This window comes from Aythya ferina (genome assembly GCF_964211825.1).
Source record: "Aythya ferina genome assembly, chromosome: 8".
Classification (NCBI taxonomy): domain Eukaryota; kingdom Metazoa; phylum Chordata; class Aves; order Anseriformes; family Anatidae; genus Aythya; species Aythya ferina.
In genome coordinates, this window is record NC_140304.1 from 21,077,489 (window position 1) to 21,092,249 (window position 14,761).

Sequence of the window (14,761 nt, forward strand, 5' to 3'; positions counted from 1 at the left end):
GAACTGGGCTTCTCCCACTCAAGTGTCCAAACTTTCTGTCTTGGAGAAAGGTACTTAGTGCCATCGCTCTAAGTTACAGTTAAGAGCATATTTATGGTCTTATATATATAATACATAATGACAATGGCCTTTTATATCATTATGCAATATCAGGAGGATCTTATGTTTAAAAAAAATACTGCAAAGATAATACATTTCTGCAATACCTGTCTTAGAAAGGAAATGGCTTTGCTATGAACAAATCCACTGATTATTTAGCTCAATATCTGCAAAAGCTGTTGGGTCACCCTGAAATTTGGGGGGAAACTAAAGGAAAGAAAACAAAGAGGAATAAAAGAAAAGAGAAAAAAGCTTTACATTGCTGACCTTTCTTGAAGGCAGACTTTGAGCAGATCACTTTGACCTGTCTCCTGTCTAACTGTCAAAATGATTATTTGTTCTTTTACAGTGCCTAGAACAATTGCAGGGCAAGGGTTTGTTTATTCTTTTTGCATCATATTGAAATCATTTACTTTTATAATTGTGGAAAGCTCGAAAAGGACAGTTAATGAAAAAGATAGAAGCAACAATGAAGAAAACAGTAAAGATGAAGGACTTTAAGACAGGGTACCAACCAGTTTTAAGGCTTCAGATCACATAACAAGTTCTTATTGAACACTAAAGTCTACCACATAATTCTGTTGCTGGAAAGTAAATTACTGTTTTAATTAAATGTCTGTTCCTCCCTAAAACAGTAATAACCATGAGCAGATATGTTAATCTTTTATCCACACTTGTGTCAAAATCAAAAGCTGGGAGAATGGAAATGGTTAATAACAACTGTTAGACAAGTTTACGTTTAGTAAACATCTGCATATGTCATTTAAAATGCTCTAGTCTCTGCTTTTAGTTGTTTCATCTGTTTGGTCCTATGTACACCATGGCAAAGCAAAACATAATGCTGATATTTAAAGTGAACAAGAGCTCTTTTGCAAAATCTCCTCTCCCCTTCCCAGGTTTTTCTTCAAGCCACTGTTTTGTCTTCTAAGTACAGCACTGTTGTTTTTCATCTTGTTGCATTGTTTTTTTAGCAGAAGAATGTTTCAAGAACACTAACAAAATCTTTAAGAATAATAATAACTCCTCTGCCTAATGTAGGCACTATGATTATTACTCACAAAGCCACATGTCCTTTCTGTGAATATAAATAATAGAGAATACCTAAGAATGAGCTTAAGAAAGTAAGCAGCTTATATGATATTTTCTCATTGCTGCCACCAGAGGCATTGGGTCTTCTGTGATTCAGGTGTGGTAGCTCTGTATTAGCCTTAATGGCCATTTGTTTCAGAAATTTTCCAATTGCTTTTTGTTGTGATGTAAATTTTCAATAGCCACCCACACCCTGTGAAAAGGATCACCAGAGCTTAATGACATGTTCAGTAAAGTGTCCTTTTCTTTTGAAACTGCTACTTACACCTTCATTTGATTTCCCCATTTTCTTATTAGAAGAGACAGCGAACAATTGTTTCTATAAATTGTTTCTATTTTCGATCTAATCTTTCCATAATTAAAAAGCAATCAGTTTGGTTTATCATTGTTCTGTTTATAGGAAAAATAGAATTCCCCCATAATATAGTTACAAGTATTTTGTTCAAAGAATTTTTTTCACAAATTCCTATGCAAATATGGGTATAGCTGGGATACACTTATACTTGAACACCTGTCTTTAATGCTCTTTTAATTTAATCAGAAATGCATGTTCACTAGGAGTCCAGCATCAAAGCACAATATTAACATATGCCAAATGAATCTCTAAAGATTATTATTTTTTTTTAGCATTCTTTTAATTTTTGATTGATTTTCAGATTGCTCTAACAATACACAGAAGGGAGGATTTTGCAGTTCATGCACATGCAATGCTGCTCGTCAGTAGCCCCCTCCTTCAAGCTCCTGACATTCCAATTTCTGGTCAGGCCCTTCAAAACGAATCACAAAAGTCTGCGCAAATATTTCATTTACCTTATTCACAGAGCAGGTATATGAGAACACTAAAGCTCTGTGCCCTTATTGATTGGGTTTTAGTGAAATCAGAGTAAAAATTCATGTACCAGATGATTTTCAGGCAGCTGCTACCACAGAACATTTCACTGATGGATGTCAAAAAGTAGGAGGTCACACCACAGCATATGCACTCGCTTGTGCTGTGGAGTGACTTCATTTGTATGCAGCAAGGATGGTGAAGCATGGGGCTGCCTCTGGAGGGAACAGTCAATCCTGCAAACATTTATGACACCGCAGACTAGTCTGGGGAAGTTTACCTTGCCCTTGTCCATGTAAAATGTTTTGTCAATCAAGGTTATCTGGTCAGAGCTTTCCTGGAGTCTCAGCACTACCAGTTTATGGAATAAAGGGGTAGAAGGACAGGGGAGAGAGTTTTATAGTGTCTTGTGGAATATTTGTCAGAAAAGCAACTGAACCTGGACTTGGGATTTCTGACCTCAGTTTCCAGGGATTGCTTTGGACAAATGAGAAACCTTTAGCCTTTCTATATCTTTGCTACAGCTTATAAACAGGATGCAGATCTCTCTCCTTCATGTGGAGCAAGGTCATATCTTTAATGCTGTCTAGCATACATAAGACCCTGATCTCAGCTGGGATCTATAGACATTATTTTGTAACACGTTAAATAATGAACATGTAATCAAAATCTTGTTTAGTGTTTGTCTGAATAAATGACATGAGAGTAAGAAAGGAGAGCTAAATTAATATCTGTGCTACAGCCTCAGTAGAGGTGAAATTGGTTTTCCAAATGTCAGGCTTTGGTCCTGCTCCATTTTGTGAAAGGCACCATAATTACTTGTTCTTCTTGTTCCTCAATTTTGTAAGTGACTTCCTAAGTCACTGTGAATCAAGCCTTTTGTTTTCAAGTTCTTATTTTATTTTTCAAAGTCTCAGAGAATGCCTCAAATCAAAGTTAAAAAACAGCTCATATAAAAATGAAATGTTTTTATTTAACCCTAAGCAATTTTTGTTTCAGTTTGGATAATTCTGAGAAAAAAATAAAATAATAATAATAAATAAATAAAAGATCGGATTCAGGTGAATGTCAAATTACTTGGGGATTTTTAAGAAATGTCAGTGGTAAATCAGAAAAAAAAAAAAAATCAATTATTTCCATGGGTCTTTTCTTAGCTCTTTAGTCATATAACCTGCACGTCCGTCACTCCTTTCTCTGCCGCTTTCATTTTTGTTCTTCTCTTGTACCTTCCCCTCTTCTCCCAAGATCATTTGTAAGAAGAGTCATCTCAGGTTTATATTTTCAGCTGTACTGCTTGTTATCTTACAGTCTGCAAACAAATAAGCATCTTTTATATCTCCTCTATCCCAAGGAGGTCAAATGCTTCAGAACTGAAGCCACGGCAGCTTCTCTTAAATATAGTTTCAATGGTTGGGGGGGGGGGGGGGGGGGGGAAGAGATACTTGTTTGCTTCTTCATTTGTTGTTTTCATGAGAAAATAAAGTAACAGTTCATTGAGTTGTATTGGGTATCAGACGCACAAAAAATGTTATTTCTAATGAAAGTAATTAAGTTTTTTTGGTTGTTGTTATAAACCAGTGGATTTTTTTGGGGGGAAGGAGTGTTCTTGTTGCTGTACAGTGATATAATCAGCCATATCAAGTGGCATGATGAAACTGAACTAGAAAAATTGTGCGAAGAGTTAGCAGCGTATACAGGGAAATAGAACAGTCTGAACAAGTATAGGTAGTGTGCGCATGTTTGTGTTTCTCTTTTTTAAGACCTGCAGTAAATCACAGTTCTAGTACAAATCTGATACAAATGAGTGGAAAATCAGCCCCAGATCTTAGGAGTGACCTCTTGTGTGGTAACACTAGTAATGTTTTTCTGGGGTTACTGCCTGTTCTAGCACAGCCTGGGGTGTGCAAACCAGCCAAGTTCCAGGGCAGAATCAGGACATGGGTGTGTGGGTATGGGCTGAAACATACAGAGACTACAAACTTGGATGAAGGGAAGAAAAAGGCACATGTCCAGACATGTTTGTGTGGAGACGGAGCCAGAAAAGTTGGTAAAAGAGGAAAATGTGCCTGAGGACAGGTCACCTTCAAAAAAGGAGGTGGCAGCAATGAGGAGAGGGACATGCTAGACATGAGATTTAACACCATTTTGATTAGTTTATCTCCACAACAGCTCTTACTTCACAAGGTGTGCTGAAGACTGCAAACATGGATTCCATTTTCTACATATGTGTTTTGTAGGAACACAGCTACACTAAGTCTGGGCATTTGGATGTCTGCCTGCCCAGTGTTGTGTACTTATTTCTCATTTGGGAACAGAAGCACTGATTTTACTCACGGAAAGAACTGAATGAACTCATTTGCAGGTGCAATCATAATGTATTCTTAAACTGCTGGCTTTTTTGCCTTTTCCAGTTCCGTTTTATAGTGTTCAGTGGTTTCTTGGTGTTGTTGTTTTGTTTTGTTTTAAGCAGTCCAAAATGTCCTTTAACTAAGATCTCCTTCATGCAGAATCTTTTCGAGCTTAAGTGGACTCCACCAACATTTAACAAAGGCAGGGAGAAAGGAAATGCAGAGACCAAAGGTGTACAAGGATCATTTGACCATTGGCATTTGATTCTGAACCACAGAGTAAATATCTATATTCTTTGTTCTTTCTAGTAATGTAACTTTCCAATCATGTAAATCAACAATCATGTGTAAAGCACAGCATGCCAGGAAAAAGAAAAAAAAAAAAAAAAAAAAAAAACAACACTTTATAACAGTTAATTCATTTTTGTGCAGTTCCCAGATGCCAGAAGTCAAGGGAGCAAACGAGAACATAGTGTAAGCCACAGTTCATATGGCTACTCTGCAGACCACAAAGACTGCTGATTGATGCAGTGTGAGTTTACCCTCCAAGACACAGCTGAGGTTATTGGTGGGACAAGGAACTGAAGACTGTGTTGCAGATATTGGCTTCATTCATGAATTGTTAATGTAGAAGAATAAAAGAATTCACTCAAGGCAATCAATTCCTCTTTAAAAATACAACAATTTACCCCCAAAAAAGTGAAAGAAGGCTTAAGTGATAAATTGCAGGAATATTGCTTTCACATTTGACACCCATTAGCCCTGTTTTATATTGGGAAAATAGTATCATTAGCAAAGTAGACAGTGCTTTGCAACTATTAGCTTATGAAAAGATTCAGCTACTACATAAAGATAACTGTTATTAAATAAGAATGCTTTGCAAAGCATTTAAAGGATAAGAAGCAAGAAAAGTCGTCTTTGGTGGTACAGGTCTTTTTCTACATGCTTTCACAAAAAAAAAAAAAAAAAAAAAAAGTATCACATCTTTAAGACAGAACAAGAGCTATTTGAGTTGAGAGGCACTTAATGGGAAGCTAGAGTCCCTTAGCAATAAATGCATATGTCTGTATCAACTGAAGGAAGTTGCTGTCCTCCTCCAAAAGCAGGGGGGTGCAGTGATTACTGTGTGCTGAATTCCCATGTTGAGATGGTAGCACCTATTGTTCTGTCCTGCACAGAGCCACCAAAGCAGGGTGGTCAGCATGCTCCAAGGTTAAAGGCAAGGCTAAATAGTGACTCCTTCATCCTTGCCAGCCTTTTCAGCCATAATCTGAAACTGCTTTTGCCAGCAACCTTCATCCCATAGTCTTTTTCCAGTACAGATCATAAACACTTACTCAGTCTTAACATACACTATCTCGTAAGCTGTTAAACAAAAAGTATGTGACCAAGTTTCGAAACCTCTGCCAAACAAACCTTCCTAATGCCCAGAAACTGCTCTCTCTATCTCCATGTCTAATTACAGGCAGATAAAAACAACTTCTCACCATACTTTATCCATCTGTTACATGTCTTCCCACCACATTATGCCCCAAAGTCACTTAGAGAAGGGAGAGAACAGGGCTGCTAGAGAGGGGTCAGTTCTTTCTGTAACCTATGCCCTCTACATTCTGAACAAAAAGCATCTACATCTGTTGAAACCATTAGCCCCCATCCTGTGTGACAGAGACACTGTAAAGAACAGCAGTGTTGCAGATACAGGGATTTGTGAAAGGAAAAGATGAGAAAGGTAGGATGGTGAGGGCTGCATGAAGCATCAAGTACAGGCCACAAGAAGAGAACTCAGAGCAGGGATTAGTTTTAGCATGGAGTACTGGCTAGGAAAAAAAAAAAAAATAAATCTCATCTTTGCTGATTCTTATGCTTTGTACCCTGTTTATGAATTGTGGATATTTGTCTCCATAATATTTTTTTTTCCCTTAACCATTACACCCCATATTTGGTATATTTTTGAGGTGAAAACAACATGTTTCACCTGACAAAATTGTGTTCTAGGTAGTGCTAGACTATGAGGTGGAAGTTGTTTGGGATAAGCACTGATTCTTACTGACACTAAGCAAAAAAGACCTGAAAAGTCTTTGTTCCTGGCTTGCAAATGCAGACAAGGAAATGCCTTTCAGACAGCACATGTGAATCACATGAGCCTCTGCCTCTATTTTGCCAGCACTTTGTCTTCTGCTTCAGTAGAACTTTTCCAACCGTCACTTGCCCAAATATCTTCCCTTGTCTCACTGGAGATCTTCAGGAGCAACTGCTCTTCATCAGCAGACCAGTAGAATATCTTCACCAGATCATTTGCTTCCATCAGTTTCTCCTCTTTCTTGTGTTTTCTTACCTCTCTGCTTCATTTTATTATTTTTTTTCCAGACTTTCTCTTCTTCAGCAAGCAAGAGTTGTCTGCCCCAAACCTTACAAAAAAAAAGTTATGTGTAGATCTGTGTTCCCAATTACATCTGAGTTAAGAACCAGCAACCAGGGGAGGTTGGAGAGTATTTGTTTTTGTTGTTGATCAATATTTCTAATATAAGAATACCTCAGCCTCTCAGTCAAAATAGATATTTCTTTGAAGTAGATTCTGAGTCTTCACCTAGTGAGAGATTTTCCCTGCCTTAAAACTTTTATAGTCCAATAGGCATGACATACTATCTACATTTTGTATTGAGTGATTTGCTCCAAGAACAACACGGAACCATAAATTGAAACTGGTTCTTCTCAGGGTATATCCATTGCCTCAACCACAGAACCAAGTTTTCTGACTCCTTCAAGCTATTTAGCAATTGGAACTCTGAAATATTTCAGTTTCTTCTTCTTAGTACCTATAAATCACGTCTTACTGAAGCTGAAAGGTTTGTTCCATTCTATTGATATTTGTAACTTTGTTGTGTTTTGTCATGTTTGAATTCAAGCTTACACACCTCTAAGCAGCTTTTCTGTTAAATAAGAATGCACTTTTTCCTCTATATCATCCCATTTAAAATGTTCAGAAATTCAAATCCAGAAGTCAGTTCACTCCTCCTTAAACTGTACTATACCAGGTAACTCCAAAACACATTGCTTGTCTCCTTTTCATATCTACATCAGAAAAATTACTGTTCTGTATATTATGACTGCTAACAGATATTGTTCAAGCATGTTACTGTTTTGTATGAAGCTTTGTATTAGACCTTCTTAGTAATCAGGAAAGGTGCTACTTGGACTTTCAGATGCCTATCATATGCATATCTTAGTGAGTCAAATTGTATCTCTGTATGTTACAATTATGCTCCATATCACCATTCCACCCCAAATACTTCAGTCTGGACACTTATCAAGTGAATGAGCAGCACATTTTCCCCAGCCAAGCCTTCATGCAGCTATACTGTAAAATCAACCTTTTACCCATCTCATTTTCTCCTATACCTTTCCCAAGTATTATTCAAGTTATCCATAGATCTGTTCTTCCCAGATCAAGGGCATATATTATATTTGCAGTTTCCATTTGATTGGCAGCAGGGATACTATTAGGTGCTAAACAATCTGAAAAGTAGGTCACATACATTTGCAGAGTTTAGTTTGCTGAATAACTGCACAGATTTACATATAGCACAACGTATGAATCTCTTTGGAGCATCCTTTGACCATGTTGTGCTTTAGAATGATGCAGTGGATGGGAATGTTCTTCTAGCAAAACACCTTTCATACTTTCAAGAGGACTATCTTGATGCCCAATCTAAACCACCTTGAAATTTGAACATGAGCTGGGAAGTGAGCATAAATGGGAGAAAATTACTTCAATGCCATGAATATATATATATATATTCATGGAAATATATATATATTCATGGAAAATATATATATTCGTGGAAATATATATCAGAGGTGTAGAGAGAAAGAAGTGATTTCAGATCTGGTGTTAAGGACTTCCATAGTCCTCACAGTGCATCAGTGTGAGCAACACACAAGACCAAATTAAGGTCTAGCCTTACACTGCTGATATAACTCCAATATCAGGTTTGATTGAAGCAACATTTTGCAATAATCTATAGCCTGTGTTACTGAGGCCCCTGGTTCAGAAACCATAATGGTCTCTTATGGCCTGTGAACCTTTGAAACGATCATTCTGCTTTTTAAAGAAGACTCTTAAGCATCTTGAGGTCTTTGCATTGGGTTACAATTGCAGCTATAAAAATGACCAATAACAAACCAAACACATTTCTTTTCTCTTTTCTGAAACTTGCTTCTTATGTTGCAGACACTGCTTCTCTCACTCATTATAGTGAGATCCCTTATTGCCCAGTATTGTACTAACTCTGTCTGGTCTATTGTATTGTGATAACACTCCTTTGCCCATTGTATTAGGTTAGCACCTCCTTGGCTATAATAAGTATGAAAAAAAATTCAAGGTTTAACTTGTCAAATGGAACTTTTCAGTCACTTATTAAAAGAACCCCTGCGGTATTACAAAATGCAGGTTTTCTGTCATCTAGCTAAAAGATCCCTTTAGAAACCTTCATTTTTTATGTGTGTAAAGACAATTTCTTCTACTGAAACTCTTTGATTCTTCCCTGAATGAAATCAAGTGTTTTAAAACTTTTTGAGGTGCCCCAAAGGCTCACTTCTACACTATGGAATGTGAAAGACTATGAACCTCTCACATAATCGTCACATAGACACTTTGCAGTGTGCTCCTGGCAGCAATCGTTCATTACATACTGCAGGCTTTCATAAGGGGAAAAAAAAATCAAGGAAGAGAAAACTGTGAACTGTGTCTTTCTTGATCATGAACATTTGGGGGAAGTGAAGCTGGAGAGAAAGCAGTTGTCAGAGACTGTTAATGAGGTTAAGGTAAACTGTTGCTGGAGAGTTCTTACCTAATGAAATAGAGAATGAAACAGAAATGTGGAGAGAGATAGCTTCCCTGTTAACCTCCTTCAAGCAGATATACCTTAAGTGTTGCTGTCTCTTGTACTTCACAAACAAACAGCAACATTTATTTGTAAGACTGAAGCACTTGGAGCACAGAAGTCAGCATTCTTTCCTCTTCCTTTGCATCCCTGTTTGGAGCTCCTTCCTCCCAACACAGCATATGAATTACTGCCAGCAACATTGCTGCAAGGGAATCAGGTGCTTGGACTGCTGTCTCATGTGTTTGCGGTTTCTCCCTCTCTCTCAATCCCTTGTTTTGTAGTGATGAGGTGAAGCTAGGCTTTTTCCCTTTCAGAGTCCCTGTGGGACAATACAGCATATTTCTAGTGATGAACATTTACATTTTGCAATGGAGCCATTAACATACACGGTAATCAGCATACCATACACGCAAAGAAGGAATAGAATATTTTATACAAATGACTGCAACTTTTGTTGTGCTTTTTTTTTCTTGTTTGTTTATTACCAATGCCCACCATAAACACAATAACAGTTTTGGGAGAGGTTTGGGAAGACGGTGCCTCCCACACCTTTATGTATGTAAAGCAGGGGTGGGAATGGACAAGGTTGCAGTCTGATTTTGTGACAGTGGCATAGTCAGGGCACCACAGGAGGATGCAGTACACCTAAAGGATGGCTTAAATGCAGCTCCCTTTCCACTCTCTGGACTGCTAAGCAGAGTACTCAGTTTTATTCAGTCTTCTTCGTTGTTAGTAGAGTCTAAGTCCCCATGAAGCAATGTAAATTACTGAGAGGTTTAGAGAACTACAGCATGGGCTGTTTGAGAGATCAAGGAACCATCTGAGGGGTATTGTTGTAGTGGGCTTCTCATTCAGCTTTGAGTTTGGGATACAGAGTAACTGTGTCTGTAATGCCACAAAGCAAGAGAGAGGCTGAAAACGGTAAGAGACATTAGAATAACTTTTCCAGATAAGAGAGAAAACCCAACTGGGAAAAGCAGAATATACGAAATTCAGGCGTCTTCCAGAAGTGCAAGATTAAGAAGAAGAAAATACCTGAAGCTCTCTTATATTGTTCTGAAGGACCCAGGGAAGGATCAAATGGAGAAAAGTTTATTCTTGGTTCCTTTTTTTCTGCATTGTACACTTGCTCCTGGCTTCAGATAAGAGACTAGAGTAGACACCTTTTCCAGCCTGCTCATCTGAAGAATTTTAAATGTTTTTTTTAAATGGGTTTCAAAAGGGAAAAATAGCATTTTCTATATATATCTTTTCTTTTTATTGTGTAGCTTCAAATTATTCTCATTTGTTTCCAGAGTAGTGTATTTATTAAAATTGTCTAAAATATCTCCCTATTCTTTTGTTTACAAAGGTAAATTCAAAACATTTTTCCCCTAAGACAGAGAGCCAAAAATAAACTACTTAATATTGAAGTAATAAAACAGACAAAATAACACCTGTGTGTTTCATTTGAAATCCCCTTTTTCCTCATATTTTTTTCCATCTGCCTATTCAGAACACCAAAGAGTCTCTCTAAAAACCATAGGTTTCCAATTAAGCATAATTAGTGGGACAGAAGCACTTGTCTTGGGTCAAAGATCTTATAAAGCTCCAGGGCAAAATGAGTGTCAGTGTGTGCAAAGTGCTATGATGAGAAATCGAATGCATCCCTCCCTGGGAAGGCTGGCATCTATTCCCTCCCTCTGTCCAGATCAATCTGAAACTGTTGTCAGCTTCCTGTGTCTCCTGCTCTTCAGTGATGTGTGCTCCCATTATCTCCCAGGGTAGGGTATGGGAGTACTCTTGGAAAAAAATGGCTGTTTCACAGAACTTGTCCTTTCATACCATTGCTGAATGTCTTCTCCTTGCCCCTTGTGCAACCATGCCATTGTAGGCAGCTCAGGCCAACTTCAGTGACTGTCCTTCCTATGCTGCCCTGATTTGCCTTTGTTGGTTGTCTTTGGCACCTTATTTCTCACAGCTAGATGTCCATGGGCTTAATCCAGGTGCATTTTGAAAATCTGTCCACAGGGTTCACCCTTCCTGCAAGGAAGAGGCAATTTACTCATTAATTGACAAAAAAACTCCCATTTGCTGCAACTTCAGGATGAAAAGGCAGATTATTTCAAACCCATCACATGCTCCTTGCAGTTGGAAAAATATCTCTAGAAATACATTTAATGTTCTTTTTATATACTTTGAGCGTGATGTTTCAGTAATTATCGTCTTTGATGTTAAGGTTGGCTTATGTACCTGTGGTAGTATGCCTACATTTAGCATAGACAGTTCTATAATTTTGGAGACTATTAGCCACTAACTTGCAAGTATGTGGTAGATTTATTTCGTGAATGTTTTGTGAGGCTTGAGACTACTTGCTTGTTTTGCCTTTTTTCTTGTTTCCCAGGTGACTGGTCTGGCTTTTCAACTGTACTCCAAGATCAGTTTCTATTCCATGCTTCATTAAGACAGAGCATTTGTTACTTTCTCTTCAGACATTGCCTAAGTCTTGGTACATGCACTGCTGTCACTCTCTTTTATCTTTTTCTATACATTTCCCAACATGTTGGGTGAGTGGAAATTTAAGGATGGAGCTGCTGATGTGCTTTCATGTAGAGCATATTTTCTTTTACAGATGTATATCTCATATTTTAATTTCCCTTTGTTGTTACTAGCAGTTACTTTTATGCCTGGAAGATGAGCTGTTCCCACACTCCTCCGTAGCTTCTCCTGGCAACATTTCTTTGTAGATTGCTTGGTGAGGAGAGCTGAAAGGTTAGGGCTGCTACCTTCCAGAAAGACACTGAATTATTTAGTATCAACACTTCTACCTAAAATGATAGCATCTTTTGACTCCAGGTTCAACAATGGCACCACTATCATATTAGAACAATGGCTTGAGCACGCTACTACTACAGAAAGCCCAGGAGCTGTCTGTAGAACCTAAACATGTCCAGATTTTTGTTTATTTATTTATTTATTGTTACTTATGAGTAATAGTTTTACTGAGAAAAAGATTTGAGCTTTTTAACATATGGAAAAGTCTGTGTTAATAGTCAGTTCTGCTTTACCTGAATGTGAGATTGGAGCCAGAGGCATTTGCACTGGTTGCCAGTGGTGGTCTGACAAAGACTGTAAGTGGTACAGGACATTTGTACAACTTGTTAGGAATTAAAATATATATGTATTTTTAATGCATATATTTATTAGAAGTTTATACTCTATATGTATTTTTAGGTGCACTAGTGGCAAATTAGTCCTTTACAAATGGTAAAGGACTAATTCACTTCAGAAAACCTGCAGAACTCTGAAACCAAATAGTTTTATTATCTCTAGAAAAGGTCTTAAATCGGTCTTTAAACAAAGAGGACACTTAGTTCCTGTTTGCTTTTAGTTCTTTCACTCCTTGTTACTAGTGTCAGTGTCCAAAAATTCTGGGGAAAAAAAAAGCACAAATGTTATGAATGTTGGAAGCATGTATGAGGTAGCAACTACATTGCTCTATGTTTTTTAGCATGAGTACTCTGGAACAATTATGGGATACTACTAACTAATTTAAAGAAATTTAGTTGTTGTTCGAAATCTTCTAGAAAAATAAGAAGGTAGCATCAACCAACACATTTCTGCATTAAATAATTAAAAATATTGAGTTGGATACTCAGCTGGGGTAAACTGATCCAATTCCATGTAATTTGACTGAGCTACATCAGTTTATCACAGAAGAAACTCAACCTGTGAATGAATGAATCACAAAATAAATTGTCAGAAGAGAAAGAAACGCCAACAAGAAAAAAAATGTAGGAAACACCTATGGAATCTAGCTGTCTGTCTTAATTCTATTGCCTTCCCTGAAGAATTAAAGAATTGGATAATTATGTCCCATTTCAGTTTTCAGAGCAACATTGTTTGGTGATCCATACAGGAATTTCTTGAAAATTAAATTATAGAGAATATATAAATATACAGATAATTAAATTATAGAGAATATATATAAAATATATAGAGAATAATTATCTTCTCAGTGTTTTCTTTAAATGGTGAGATGATCAAAGGGAAATGATTTTTGGTCTTACAGTAAATATACAAATAAATAAATACTTAATAAATTGATCGGTTTCTGTTATAAAGCCTTAAAGAACTATTCAAAAATGGTCTGAGAGGTGCATATGATAGAGCAGATTTTTCAAATCCTACTTGTGTTAAGAACTATTTAATTCCTTGAATGTTTGCACTAAAGTTGCAGAGATTGCTCAAAGAGCAAATTAGTGTCAGTATATAGTAGATATAGCTCCAGTTAAACTGAGTGAAAAACTTCATTGTGGGGTAGGGAGCGTAGTCAGCCAGAGTCTACCTTTAACTGTTGCCTGTATTCAGACTAAAAAGCCTTGAAAATAGAATTTGAGCAGTTACTCATTAAGGCTGCACACACAGTGCTGGAGAACAGCATTCATGGCATTCTGACTGTGCTAAATGCTTCCTGCAGCAAAAGGCAGTCTTTATCTATCATAAGAAGTTAAAATTGTGCCCAGCCAAATGGGTAAGAAATTTTCTGCAAGAAGGGTGAAAATGCAATTGTTTAAGAGCATAAGGCACCAGACAGCTATAAATTGCAGACCTGGATCTGTATCCAAATCACACCTCTCCTCAATGTAGGAATTTGTCAACCTTCATTATTTATATTGGGGGTAAAGAAACTAATTCTTCATAGTCTTAGCCAAAGGTTTGTTCAAGTGTTAGCTTATCCTCTGATGTTCACAGGCAATGTGGAAACATAGCACTGTTGAGGGTCTACACTTGCTTAATAAGCAGATACAAACATCAGTGTTCCATTTAGTATTTTAAACTGTAACTGTCTTATACAGAAAATGGGATTATGATTAATACGTACTATACAGTGAACAATAATTTAGCAACTTTCCTTCAAAGTAATGAAACATACGGTGCTCAATTTATTTCTGAACTAACTTTCACATTAACTTAAAAACCAAACTCTGTTATTATTTTTATATGGTTAGACCCTTTAATCTTTGGAAGTCAAAGTAATTGATTAAATACTGGTACATGATTTTGCTTTTTTTTTTTTTTTTTTTTTTTTTTTGTGAGGGTAAAGTCAATGTCTGTTGTTTGAACTGGCAGAGCATAATACACTGCTTATCTTATCTGACCCATGTGACCTAATGTCACAGTGACCCAGTGCTGTGAAGATAGAGGTATCACACTCTTCGTATATTCTGTACTGAAAATAAGTTCATACTAAGCTTCCTCCTGATATCATAAACTTACTAGACAATCTAACACTAGAAAGTGATGATCTATATCTATCTATATCTATACTCTTGCCGTGGCTTTGTGGTATAAGGGAATATAATGCTAAGGTAAAGGTCTAAAAAACATTAAAAAATAATCATTATACCTGAGAATATTGGCTTCTGGGGAAAACAAATCCTTTATTTTTCATAAAGAATGATATGCATTTTGGATGGAACCACAAAATAAGTCCCATTTTTGAGGACTCGTATATATTTGTACAACTC

General features: G+C 37.0%; 2 protein-coding genes across 4 annotated transcripts in view; one reads left to right on the top strand and one right to left on the bottom strand.

Annotated features, from left to right (window-relative positions):
* The window catches only part of LOC311440306 (uncharacterized protein), a 114,604-nt gene that overhangs the window by 96,735 nt on the left and 3,108 nt on the right, over nucleotides 1–14,761 (bottom strand). The window contains exons 3-4 of one of the 3 annotated variants that reach the window (XR_014695324.1): nucleotides 12,891–12,959; nucleotides 10,494–11,273 (exon numbers count right to left, since the gene is read on the bottom strand). The exons of 1 other annotated variant lie outside the window; for it this stretch is intronic. The gene's annotated coding sequence lies outside the window, so the exon portion shown is untranslated. Of the gene's footprint in view, nucleotides 1–10,493; nucleotides 11,274–12,890; nucleotides 12,960–14,761 lie in introns of those variants that run through there. One more of the 3 variants, XR_014695325.1, reaches the window with a different exon arrangement.
* The window catches only part of LOC311440304 (vitellogenin-1-like), a 74,139-nt gene that overhangs the window by 11,763 nt on the left and 47,615 nt on the right, over nucleotides 1–14,761 (top strand). The gene's annotated exons all lie outside the window — the stretch shown is intronic.